Source organism: Ipomoea nil, unplaced genomic scaffold (assembly GCF_001879475.1).
Source record: "Ipomoea nil cultivar Tokyo-kokei standard unplaced genomic scaffold, Asagao_1.1 scaffold0436, whole genome shotgun sequence".
NCBI lineage: Eukaryota > Viridiplantae > Streptophyta > Magnoliopsida > Solanales > Convolvulaceae > Ipomoea > Ipomoea nil.
In genome coordinates, this window is record NW_017616864.1 from 309,801 (window position 1) to 323,404 (window position 13,604).

Sequence of the window (13,604 nt, forward strand, 5' to 3'; positions counted from 1 at the left end):
TAAAAAAGTTTAATTTATACAACTAAAATATCAAAATTAAACTCTCTAAAAAAATATTTTACATACATAAAAGCATGTTCAAATATTATAGTTATGAATAATATGTAAATCAAGATAATTGAATTATTTTTAAAATTAGATACTATAATTGAGTGTAATTGTACAAGATATAAATGTTTGAATTTTTCGCCATCGAACCTGAAACCCTGTTTGGTTACATAGTTAACTTATTAGTTAATGTAGACTTACTTGACCACTATTTTTTATTTGACTTGGATAAAAAACTACGTACGATAAGTGTTTGATTAATTAGCTTTTTGTAACCGCTTATTGCACCAAAATGTTAAAATTCAAAAAGCTACTCAAAGTAGTTTTTTCATTAAGCTTTTTGAGAAAGTCATTTTGCATGTAATCATTTATCATTTAACAGCTAATTTATCAAACATCTTTCTACAATCAGCTAATATTATCAACTAGTCAAACCACTAACCCAATAAGCTAACATCTATTTACAAAACACCCCCTATAACTTTTCCATCTTTTAAATTGTTTGAAAAATTTGAACTTTCTTTAACTACCAAACAAGTTCTTAAATACCTAGTCGGGTTAGACCGTTGCTAGGTAACAAGATTCCAAGTTTGATACTCAAGGAGAGTGGCTTATTTGCCCTTTTGGTTTGAATACACTTTATAATTCTTCATAGTATCTATTCAACAATTATGTTAACTTTGAGTGTTGTCAACGTCTTCATTTGACCTTGGATCATATGGTAAGAGATTTTGAGGAAGTTAGGGAAGGGATCCTGGAGGAAAAAAAAAAAGAACTGCTTTAGAGCCGGAGGGAGAGAACATCACGGTTTGGGATACATACCAAAATGCATTAGAGTCTGAGAATGAAGTGATTGTAGGATTCCACAGAGATATAGAGACAATAACTAACCAGTTATGTTACTCACACTTGATGACATCAGTTTTCACCATTTTTAGGAACAATAACATTGAACAGTTCCGGAAATATGTTGAAAATTATCCCACTTGTTGGCCGGGGATATTGTCACAATCCATAGCAGAAACTACAAGTTATGGCACTCGTCGGGGAAGGAGGCATAGGAAAAACTACATTAGCCAAAAGAGTCTATGGACATCCAACTACTATTGCTTGCTTTCAAATTCGAGCATGGGTAGTTGTGTCTCAGGTTCATAACCTCAAAGAGATGCTCATTGGTCTATTACGTTGTATTTCACCAATAACAACTGAAATCTACGACCTAGACGATGCTCAAATAGCTGAGCAATTATGCAGAAGTTTGATGGGCCAGAACTATTTAATTTTTTTGGATGACATATGGATCTGCTGCATGGGATGCTATCCAAGGATGTTTTCCAGAGAATTTTAACGAAAGCCATATCTTAGTAATTACTTGGTTCATAGAGGTGGCTGAATACTTAAGTGCAAATCCCTACCATGTGACGTATCAAACTTTAAAGGTTCGTTGGGATATAGTTTCGAGGAAAGTGTTTGGGCAAAGCCAATGTGTTCCCAGGGAATATGAGTTAATTGGGAAACACCATTGTTCTTGGTTGCAGTGGATTACCGCTAGCAGTTGTGATTGTTGGACTTTTGGCAATGGCAAAAGAGTCTCTAGAAATATGGAGAGATGTTGCGGTAATTTTGGATGGAGTTGTTACATATGATTATAACAATAGAATTTCAAAAATACTTTCATTAGCTACAACTACTTACCTAGTCACTTGAAAGCTTGCTTTCATTATTTTGGTATGTTTCCTAAAGACAACGTCATACCTGTTAAGAGACTAATCAATTTATGGGTTGCTGAGGGATTTTTAATGCCACATAAAAATATGAGTTTAGATGAAGTGGCAGAGACTTACTTGGATGATCTCATTAATAGAAATCTAGTTCAAATTAATGAGCTAAGTATTGACGGTAAAGTTAAATCATGTAAGATTCATGATCGAGTGCATGAGGTTTGTGTGAGAGAAGCAATAAAGGGGAATGCTTTGTGCATTATCAATGACAATCATGCTCCAAAAGCTAGTCGTTGATTAAGCTGTCAAACAAGTTATTGGCCAATAACTCAAGCGAGTTATGGGAATTGCACTCTTGATAAAATCCATTATGTTCTCTGCTTTAGTAAAGATGTATACCATTCAAAATTTAGGTTGGTATACCCATGTTTGAAATTGCTAAGGGTATTGGATTTATCATTAGTAAAATGCTCACAAGGCATTGGTATTATCGATCGTCCCAAAATACTGCGTACTACAAATATATAATTATGTCGTTGTTTTGGCCCTTCATGTCTGGTCGTTCATAGCAATAAAACTATAAAATTAGTTAAAAGTTAAAACGAACGACGCAAGATTCACTTTGTTCCCATCTTTGGGAATTTCCCTATACACCCTCTAAGCTAGTGGGTAACTATGTCAAGTTGGTCAGACAATTTATTTGGTAATTATAAGATTTCAAGTTTAACTCTTTATAGGAGTTGTTTATTGGTATTCTTAATTTAAATCGATCAAGTATGAGTAACATAGACTAGTTTAAATATCACTCCTAGTTCCGGTCCCCAGCCATTTTTGGATGTCCCAATTTTGACAGGAACTGGTTTCATCAGTTTATGTTAGTCTCAATCGTCTTTGCTTTTGCATATGGTTTTCTCTTATTTCAGTAGTTTCAGTTTTCGTATTTGTATCCAATCAAAGCTATAACAACTAACCTGTTCTGTTCCGTTTTCATATTTGTATCCAATTTTTATGCATACCCAGCCCTTATAGCTCAGTGGTAGAGTGTCAGTCTTGTAAACTGAAGGTCTGTAGTTCAATCCTGCATGGGGGCATAGTACATAATCATTTAGATCTTACAAAATACAATTTATTCTATCCATTTAGCCTTGCTATACTTGTAAAAATTTGGATTTTCCATCCTTTGATAAGTACGGAGTAATAAATGAACTTGATTAGAGGTCTTTTAGTCAATAAACCTATCCTTTTGGTCTTTCATATCTATTTCTTTAATCATCATTGTTAAGTGAGTGCTTAACTATAACACCCTCGGCCAAGTGGGAGATCATGGGTTCGAACTTCAGTGGAGGCGGTATTGACTCGTTGGGTTTGGGTTCGAATTTCAGTGGAGGCGGTATTGACTCGTTAAGTTTCAGTAGGTTGAGAAAGTATATTGAACAAATACTACATGTAACAGGGTCAATAGTACTCAAAAAAAAAAAAAAAAAAAAAAACTATAACACCCTCTACTCTAAAATCCAATAATAATGAATGGAATTAAAAATAATTAAATTTATTTCTAGGTAAATTTCAAGCTTAAGTCTCATGAATGAAATAACATGCACAATTCTTCTTGTTTGTAACCTAATAGTAGTTCAATTCTAGATTAATCAGAATTTTATGTAAGTATTAATCAAAATTTTATGTAAGTATTAGAGAGGGAGAGCCAAATAGGAAAGGGCATGTACGTGGTTTAGGAGTTCATGGTTTAATTTTAATTTCCTATTTTTGAGATAATTAAAATGTTTCAGGTCCCATTGTTACTTCATTATTCATATGTAACATGGAACGTATAGAGTAATAATTAATTCATAAACCCAAAATAAAATAATTCCAAACTATTGAGAAAGATGATATAGTTCAAAAACCAATAATTAATTATGAAGAGATGTTTCAAGTAGCTTCATCCAGGAACTTTGGTCAGCAGAATAACAGGTCAAAAGTTCAATGTAAATGTCTATTTTATCATTGCTTGAAAGGGTTAATTTTTTCTCTAGTGAGAAATTGACGGAAAATGGGCCGGAATGACCATTTTTGCAAAAAAAAAAAATAGTCGTGGACCAATATTACAATGTTTGAAAGTCGTGGATCAATCTTGATAGTGTCACTATAGTCATGAGACCAAAAGTGTGAAAAACTCACTTAGGGTGTGTTTGGTTCGCACATGGGAATCGGAATCGGAATGGGTATCAAATACTTGGTAATGGTAATGTGTTTTGGTAAAAGTATTTAACATGTTTGGTAGTATGGTGGAATGAGAATGGTTACTAATAGTAGTGCTTGAGAATGAATAAGGGAATTAAACCCTTATTTTATTTGAATATGGATTTTTCAATTAATGGGGTACCTATTCGAAACTCATAGTAGTGTTTTAAAAACCTATCAACCAAACAATAACAATCACTTTCATACCGGCAAAACCCATCAACCAAACACACCCTATTATTATTATTATTATTATTATTATTATTATTATTTTTTAGTAAGAAAGGACTTAATTCATTAAATCAGATACAAGACAGTCATAAGGAACATGGAAGATCATCAAACCACTCTCCGCAATCTGACATATAAACGGCCTCCCTAGCTATAGTATGGGCAGCCCGGTTCGCAAATCGCTTCACAAAGCAGAAGTTAACATCATGTATATAGGATGCCACTTCCTTTACATCACTAATCAAAAAACCAAAAGATGAAATAAAAGAGTTTGAGAGTAAAGCATTATAAACTATTTGAGAGTTAGCTTCTACATCAACTCCTCCCATGCATGTGTCCTTCTACCAGCTTAACGCTTCCTGAACACACAGTGCCTCGACTTCTTTCACACTGTACTGTCCCCTCATCCGTAATCCCCTGGCTCCTAAAAAAGTTCCACAATCATCACTAAGAACCCAACCTAATCCCATAACATTATTTGGACATCAAGCGCAGCATCGCAATTCATTTTTAAATGCCCAGCAGCAGGCAACCTCCATCGCTCAGATGTGCGATTGGAGACATGGTCACATAGGATTGTGTTCGCAGCCTGCCAATTGACATAGTAAGAAAGCACCCACTGCATGAGATTAGATATTGAGAATGTAGCTGATGATATCCAGACAGTGTCATTCCTACTGGTCCATAGGCCCCAACATAACATTGCAAACTTTCAACACATCATTTAGGGTGGTCAATTGCATAAAAAACCAATCTACCAGTTCCACACTTGGATCAGCTGGTACATTCAATCCCTCCCGCATCCACATACCTGATACATGTAGACAATCCATAAATAAGTGCTTGGCGGTCTCCATTACTTGTCCACACATATGACATAGAACCGAACAATGAACATGCTTAGACTGCAACGCATCCCTCGTCGACAGTACAGAGATAGCTAATTGCCAACAAAAATATTTTACCTTTGCTGGCACATGCAGTTTCCAAATCAGTCCCCATGACCGGGTAGTATTTACTTCACCGACGAGTAGCCTATAACATGATTTCACTGTAAACTCACCCTTCGATTCGCCATACCAACATCGTGCATCAAGAGGATGTCGTCGATTCATTGGAATGTTTAGAATAATCCCGGCGTCACGCTCATTGAAAACATCTTTCACGCATTCTTCATCCCACCCTATCTTTTGCATGTTCATAAGAGCAGACACTGGCGCATCCTTGATACTATCATGCAGCTCTGTAGAGACGAAAGGATTTACTGCTGTTGGAAACCAAGGATCTCTGCCTATTAATGTGCTGCAACCATCTCCGATTGCCCTCCTACACCCTAGCTTCATAACACTCTGCACTTCACACAGCCCTCTCCAAATCAAAGTAGGATTGTTCCCAGGAACTGCGTTGAAGAATGAACATCGAGGGTAATACTTGCTTTTGTAAACTCGGGCAACAGGAGAATCGGGCCGAGTTATCAACCGCCACGCTTGTTTTCCCAGAAGTGATAAGTTCATCTCCCTTAATCGTCAGAAGCCCAGACCTCCCTTTTCCTTTGGAACACACAGTCGTTTCCATGAGCATCATCGTATACCTTTCCCGCCACCACAAGAGCCTGTCCACCAATATTGATTAAGGATATTTTCTATTTCATTGCATACTCCAATATGAAGCAAGAATACCATCATCGCATAACATGGCATGGCTTGCAAGACATTGCTTATTAGAACTGCCTTACCAGCCTGGGAAAGAGAACGGGAGTTCCATCTACGAATCCTATTCAAGATCTTCTCTTTCAGAAATGCAAAAATGGACTTTTTATTCCTACCTATTAAGGATGGTAGTCCAAGATATTTACCAGATGTGTCTCCCTGACTTACACCTAAAATACTAACAACCTCACTTCTGGTCCGCTGAGTAACTTGAACTGAAACAAACTAAGGATTTCCGAAATTAATCATTTGGCCCAAAGTAGTGGCATAACAATCAAGAAGGTTTTCATGTGTCGGCTCTCAGTAATATTGGCACGGAGGAATAAAAAACAGTTATCTGCAAATAGAAGATGCGAAATCGGAGGGGCTCCGATCCTCTTCCAACACAAACTCCATGCAGTAGACCTCGACGCATATAATGCTCCAGCATCAAACTTAATCCTTCAGTTACAGTCAAGAACAAATAGGGGGACAAAGTATCCCCCTGGAGAAGCCCTCGCTCACGAATAATTGGACCTAACTGCTGTTGTTTATATAGGATTTTATAGTTCACTGAACTCACGGTTTCTAGCAGAACATCCACCCATTTTAGACTAAAGCCCATTTTAATCATCACGGTCTTAAAAAATGTCCATTCAACACGGTCACATGCCTTGCTCATATCGACCTTTAATGCAACAACCCCTTCCCTCCCTTGTGTTTTGCATTTCAAGTAATGGTGGGCTTCGTAAGCTAACATGATATTATCTGTAATTAACCGCCTTAATTGGTACGAATGCACTTTGAGCCCCAAAGATGAGTCCATCTAGCATAAATTTCATACGATTTGCACAAACCCTGGCTGTAATTTTGTATAGAACATTGCAGAGAGCTATGGGTCTCAAGTCCTTCATAGATTCTAGATGCACTTTCTTTGGAATAAGAACAATAAGTGTTGAATTAGCTTTATCAGGAAGCTTGGCAGAGTTTATAGACTGATGACAAAATAATGTGACTTCTCCACCAACAACATCCCAGAAGTGCTGAAAAAAGCTTGGACCGAATCCATCCAGACCCGGGGATTTATTGGGGTGCATCTACATCATAGCTTTGTGCACATCTTCAGCACTTACGAGTCTAATAAGCATGTCATTATCTTCTGGTCTTACACGAGAAGAATGTAGTCAATGACCTCTTCCATATTTCCATGTTCAGCCGTGAAAAGTTTTTTATAATACTCGACCATTACATTGCCTATTTCATCCACCCCATCGATCCACACTCCTTCATCATTCTTGAGTTTGTCAATTTTATTTCTTTTCTTCCTCGCCCTGACAGAATTATGAAAGAACTTAGTGTTTAAGTCTCCACCTTTCCACCAGTGTTCCTTCGCTCGCTGCTTCAAAAATATGTGTTGTTGTTCGAGCAATATAAGCAATTCCTTTTCAATGCGATAGTATTCAACGTAGTCATGTTGGTCACCTCTTGCGCGAAGATGTTCCAACTGTTGTTTGCACTTATCAATTTTCCTCTGGAAATCCTTGTTAAAGTTCAGGCCCATCTCCAAATATCTCTTCCACAGACCTCAACCCTGGTGAAGACATCCCTGCCAGACGCCATGTTCCAGCTATGCTCTACTATTTCTCTACAGACCGTCTCTTTAATTCACATGTTATCAAAACAAAACCTTCTCATGCGGGTGGGTTACTGAAATGCAATAGGGGTGAGCATAAGTGGTGAATGATCACTATAGGGACATGCAAACCATGAACCTTTCGCCCCTTCAAAAAGAGTCAGACATGACTCAGATAGTTTTTTAACAAAAAGAATTCTGTCTAACTTCTCCTCAATACTATCATGTGTACCACATGATCTACCTCATGTAAACTGGTACCCGGAAAATGGAAAACTTGAAGTCCACTATCAGCCACTGTATCCCGAAATCCCCTGATTAACCATTCTGGATGTGAAATTCTTCCCCGGTTTTCAGACTGATGTAGTAAATCATTGAAATCCCCGATTACTACCCATGGTAGTGTGCTCATTCCAAATAAAGTACGGAGTAAGTTCCATGAATCCCTTCTATGCTGTCCATCCGGGAAACTATAGAAGCCAGTGAAACGCCAGTCTGGGCTACCCAGGCCACATCGATTTCTATAGTAGCATCAATGTGGTTGTTTGAAAAACTTATGACTTCTTATTCGACACTCTCCGACCAGAGAAGGGCCATACCCCTCTATGACCCAGCGAATCAACAACCGACATATTCTCAAAACCCAACTGTACACGAATCGGTTCCATTCTTTGCTTTGTTGTAAAAGTCTCCATCAGAAATAACAACCATAGCCTCTTCGAGCGGACCATATCCCCCAACACACGAACTGCTGTTGGGTTGCCAAGCCCCCGACAGTTCCAGGATATGATATTCATAATTCTTAGCGGGTTGGCACTGCCACACCCACCATAACCCCCTTTTTGACACGTCCACTTCATAATTCATGATAGTTGTGAAAGAACTAGTACCTCCAGATGAGGTATCAAACCGTCTTTTCTTCTGTTCCTAGGTAACAGTACCATGCACTATCTCGTGCTGATCATCCTTTCCTTTACCATGGTTTCTTGAACCCCCTGAAGATTAGTTATTCATACTATTGCGGCACACACCCTCCCCTTCCGAAGCAGGGGCAGTCCAGTTCCTTCTCTCGTCATGATGAGACGCCGGAGCAATCTATCGAGAACCAGCACTAGATGCACCTCGCCTTTGGTTTGCGCAGAGATAGGGCCCGTACGGTTTTTCAACGGTTGGATCATAGCCACTAAATATTTTCGGGCAAAATTTCTCTCCGTGTCCCAAGATGCCACAGAGGAAACAAAAAGTAAGGAGACGCTCATACTTAAAATCAATAACAGCCCACTCACCATCCTCTTTCTTCAACTGCATGTGTTTTTTCAGAGGCTTGGTAACATCTATACATACCCGAACACGGTAAAACGTGTTCATGGAGCCGTCAAAATTCCTTTCGCCTGTCTTCACAAATGTGCCTAAGAAAGAGCCATCAGCAGAAACAATGGCATCATAAAAATTTGTAAAGCGCAGCACCGAAACTGAAGTTGTAACACAAACAATCTGTAATGCAGTTTGGGCAAACAACCCTAATCTGCGAGGCACTTCTCAATTTGAGAACTTGCCTAAATCCACTAAAAGCTCAATATTTAAAGTACACTGTTTGGAACCTGAGATTACACAATAGAATGATCTTTCCTACCAAACTATTGAAACCTAAACACATGTACTACTTTCTAGGGGAATTTAGTATCCTATTCTCAAAGACTCTCGTACCTCACAAGATTAATGTTGGATGCTTGAGATCTACAATAAAGGACATCCCCTATTTATAGTAGCTATTCCTAACAGATTCGTGAATAACAAACTATTCCTAATCAAAATAGAATTAGAAAATCTTCAACAACAAATCCCCTTAGAACTAGTATTCTTCAATAACTATTCCTCTTAGTACTGATATTCCTTTATAGAACTGGAATTCTTTTTGCACATAACTTTGACAAAATACTTTGAGTCAACATTCTCCCCCTTTGTCAAATTTTTGGCAAACACCTTGGTCTCTGTCTTTCTCCCCCTAAGTTGATGCCACAGTGGTGTTTGATTGATGGTAGATTAATGACAGGTTAGATCACCATCTCATGTGTAGCTTTTATCAGATGATCTTTTCCCCATCATAACACATTCATGTTTTTGGTTGTAGACTTTACAATTCTCTTTGGAAAATTCTACTTTGAGTTCATCATCACACAGTTGACTTATACTGATAAGGTTTGCTTTGAGTCCTTGTACCAAAAAGACTCTTGGTAATCTGGGCAGTCCTTGGACATTCAAGGTACCACTTGCGATAATCTGTCCTTTTCCTCCATCTCCAAAAGTGACATGCCCTTCATTTTTTTACTGGATATTCTCAAGATAATGTGGATTTCCTGTCATATGTCTTGAACATCCGCTGTCAAAATACCAAACACTTTGTTCTTGGCTTGTTTCTGAGGTATACGCAACAGCTTGTGTTTGTTCCTTTCTTACCCATACTTTCTTGCTGTTATTTTTGCTTTGTACTGCCCAATCTCTGTTGTTTTGTATGTAATAGAGATCATTTTGTCTTTTGAAGCAGTACGCCTTTATGTGTCCCAATTTGTGGCAGTAATAACATCTGATTCTCCTTCGGTGTTGAAAGTAATGTTGTGACACCTCAGGATTTTCAGAAGAGTGGCTTTCACTGGACGCTGGATTTGGAGATCTAGGCCTTCCATCTAGTGCCTTGATTTCTTCTAACAGTTTGACCTCTCTGTTTTTAGATTCTAATAATTCATTTTGAGTTTCTTTGAGGCGCTTTTCTTCTCTCTCTTTTTCACCTTTTAGAAACTGATTTTCTTGCATGAGCTCTAGATTCACTTTGATGATTTGTTCCCATTTAGCATACAATTGGGTATATGACTCTAGCAGTTCTTGCATATCATTTTCGTTTCCGTTGCCATTCTCATGATTTGCGGTGAATGCTACGAAATTAGTGTTGGTGTCTTCTTCACTATCTGAGTCATCGCTTAGTATTGCCACATATGTTTTGTTCTTCCTTTTAAAATATGTTGGACATTCTGACTGGATGTGTCCAAACCCTTTGCACTCGTAGCACTGAATTCCTTCTGGTTTTAGACTCTCCCTTCCTTTTGAAATAGATTGATTTTGTCCAGTTGGGAAGTTCCCTTGATTGATTGAAGCACTTTTGCTTCTAAATTTGTTGAATTTTTTGAGAACTCTGTTGAAATTCTTTGTTAGGAGAGAAATTGATTGTTCCATGGTTTCAGTATCAATTTCTAGACTCTCTTTCTGCTTTGATTGGAGCGCAATTCCTTTGTCATTATTTTTCCCTTTTTGCAGTATCTCAAGCTCATATGTTTGAAGATTTCCCATTAGATCACTGAGTTTTTAGGTGTTTAGATCTTTGTTTTCTTGGATGGCTGTAACCTTTATCATAAATCTCTCAGGTAGGGAATGTAGGACCTTTTTGACGAGCCTAGGTTCAGGAATAGGTTCGCCTAGGTTAAACGCATCTCCAGCAATCCCTAAAACTCTTGCACTAAACTGTGAGATATCCTCATCTTCTTCCATTTTTAAATTCTCAAACTGTGTTTGTATCATTTGCAGCTTGGATTGCTTAACAGAAGTATTTCCTTCGTGATGATCACATAGTATATCCCATGCAATTTTAGCTATGCCAGTGGTAGCGATTAGTTTGAAAGTATCTTCACTTACCGCTCCATAGATGGCATTCATTGCTTTTGAATTGTAATTATATTCTCTTCGCTCTTCTTCATTCCATTCTGCTTTAGGTTTTTGATTACCTTTATCATCAACTGGATTCTTCCATTCTTTCTCAACGGCTTCCCAAACTCCTTCTCCTTGTGCCAAAATATATATTTTCATTCTAGCTTTCCAGTAGGAGAAATTTGTACCAAAGAGAGCAGGGGGCCTGGTGCTTGACAGTCCTTCTCTGGGAAACTCCATTAGGATCCTGCTAATAATTTAAGCAGTTTGGCTCTGATACCAATTGAAAATTTGTAAAGTGCAGCACCAAAACTGAAGTTGTAACACAAACAATCTGTAACGCAGTTTGGGCAAACAACCCTAATCTGTGAGGCACTTCTCAATTTGAGAACTTGCCTAAATCCACTAAAAGCTCAATATTTAAAGTACACTGTTTGGAACCTGAGATTACACAATAGAATGATCTTTCCTACCAAACTATTGAAACCTAAACACATGTACTACTTTCTAGGGGAATTTAGTATCATATTCTCAAAGACTCTCGTACCTCACAAGATTAATGTTGGATGCTTGAGATCTACAATAAAGGACATCCCCTATTTATAGTAGCTATTCCTAACAGATTCGTGAATAACAAACTATTCCTAATCAAAATAGAATTAGAAAATCTTCAACAACAAATCCCCTTAGAACTAGTATTCTTCAATAACTATTCCTCTTAGTACTGATATTCCTTTATAGAACTGGAATTCTTTTTGCACATAACTTTGACAAAATACTTTGAGTCAACACATCATACCGGAATCCTGGGGGTAGATTATGAATTTGGATCCAAAATTCTGCCTGATGGAGGTCAACTTCTTCCGGATCCTTAGAAGGTTGAAGTTCGCGTAGTACTAATAAATTCTGCTCAAAACTCCATGGTCCATCATTCAATATTCGTGAGATATTAGCCTTGTGGTAGAATCGAATAAGGAAACGCTTAGACTGCAGTTGACGCATTGTTACCCCCATTCCTGGTCTCTAAACACTTGCTAGGGTATCTTGGAAGAACTGAAATTTCACAGGCTTATCAGTGAGCAGCCTGCCCACATCGTAATATTCTTCGGCGTTCTCCACCTGTTCGACGGGAACATTAGGGACGTTCAGGGTAGCCTCCTCATTACCAACATCTGCTAGGATGAGGTTGGCACACGCGGCGGCGATGTCGGAATCCACCATAGCAACGGCGAAAGAAACTAAGGGGGATGTATTCAATCATGACTTTTGTAGAGTTTTAAAGACTTTTAAAATGATAGATTTTAATAAACTTTGGTTGACTTTCATAGAGTTGTACAAAACTTTTTAAAATTTTATAAGACACTATAAAAGTCTATATAATAAACATTCATCCACAAAAGTCATTAAAATTCTAAATTGAATACATCCTTACAAACTTTCAATGATTTTGATTCTTATCATTTATAATTATCTTACAAAACATTTATAATATATCATAAAATTCTTCTTATTATATAGTTTTTCACCCACATCAGCATTCTCAACATTATTATTTTTATCTATAGTATGATGAGACTTATATGCTAATTACTTATATATATTATTAATAAACATCAACAAAAAAAAACTATTTCATTAGAAACTCATAACAATATTGAACAATAAAATTTATAATAAAAAAAATTGATCAAATAAAGTATTTAAAAATATAATTACAAGTTGCATAAAATTAGAAAAAAAAATCTAATATTAATAATATATATAAAAATTTATACTTTTATTGCTAGGCATCAAGCAAAGAATTATTATTTGCAATAGCAATTTGAGACTGCGAACAACAAGCTGCTACTGTTTGGAACCCCAAATTGTTGTTGCAAACAGTAGTTGGAGATAAGTATTTATAAGTATTACGAATATAAACATAAAAAGAATAAAAAGCAAAATATATAAGTATTTGTATGAATAATATTATGAAACATATACTAAAATTTGATGATGAAAATTTTGCTTTGTTCATATATTTAGGGAGAATTAGAGAAAGTTGGAAATAAAAAATTCATAGAAAAAAAAAATTAAAATCAATATAAACAAGCAATAATGAAGTAAAAATAATATTATTTCAAATTTTTAGATGAAGATTGTAAAGTGTAGGAGAGAGAGAAAAATTGGTAAAGTTTAGGTATGAGGAAAATATAGGATAATGAAGAAAAAAATAATTTTATTGAATTTAGATAGGTTTATAAAGTTTAAATAGTGAGAAAAAATAGAGTTTAAATAAAGAGAGAAAAATATCCAGAGTTGTTAGAAAGAAAATTTTGAAATCTTGGGGTTGATGGTCGGATTTCA

At 36.7% G+C, this 13,604-nt stretch overlaps 1 protein-coding gene and 1 non-coding gene across 3 annotated transcripts in view; both read left to right on the forward strand.

Moving 5' to 3' along the window:
• LOC109172849 (putative late blight resistance protein homolog R1B-14) overlaps positions 1-13,604 on the forward strand; it is a 361,300-nt gene that overhangs the window by 74,786 nt on the left and 272,910 nt on the right. The gene's annotated exons all lie outside the window — the stretch shown is intronic.
• Positions 2,789-2,860, forward strand: TRNAT-UGU. Its single transcript has one exon. It is a non-coding gene; the product is annotated as a tRNA-Thr (tRNA).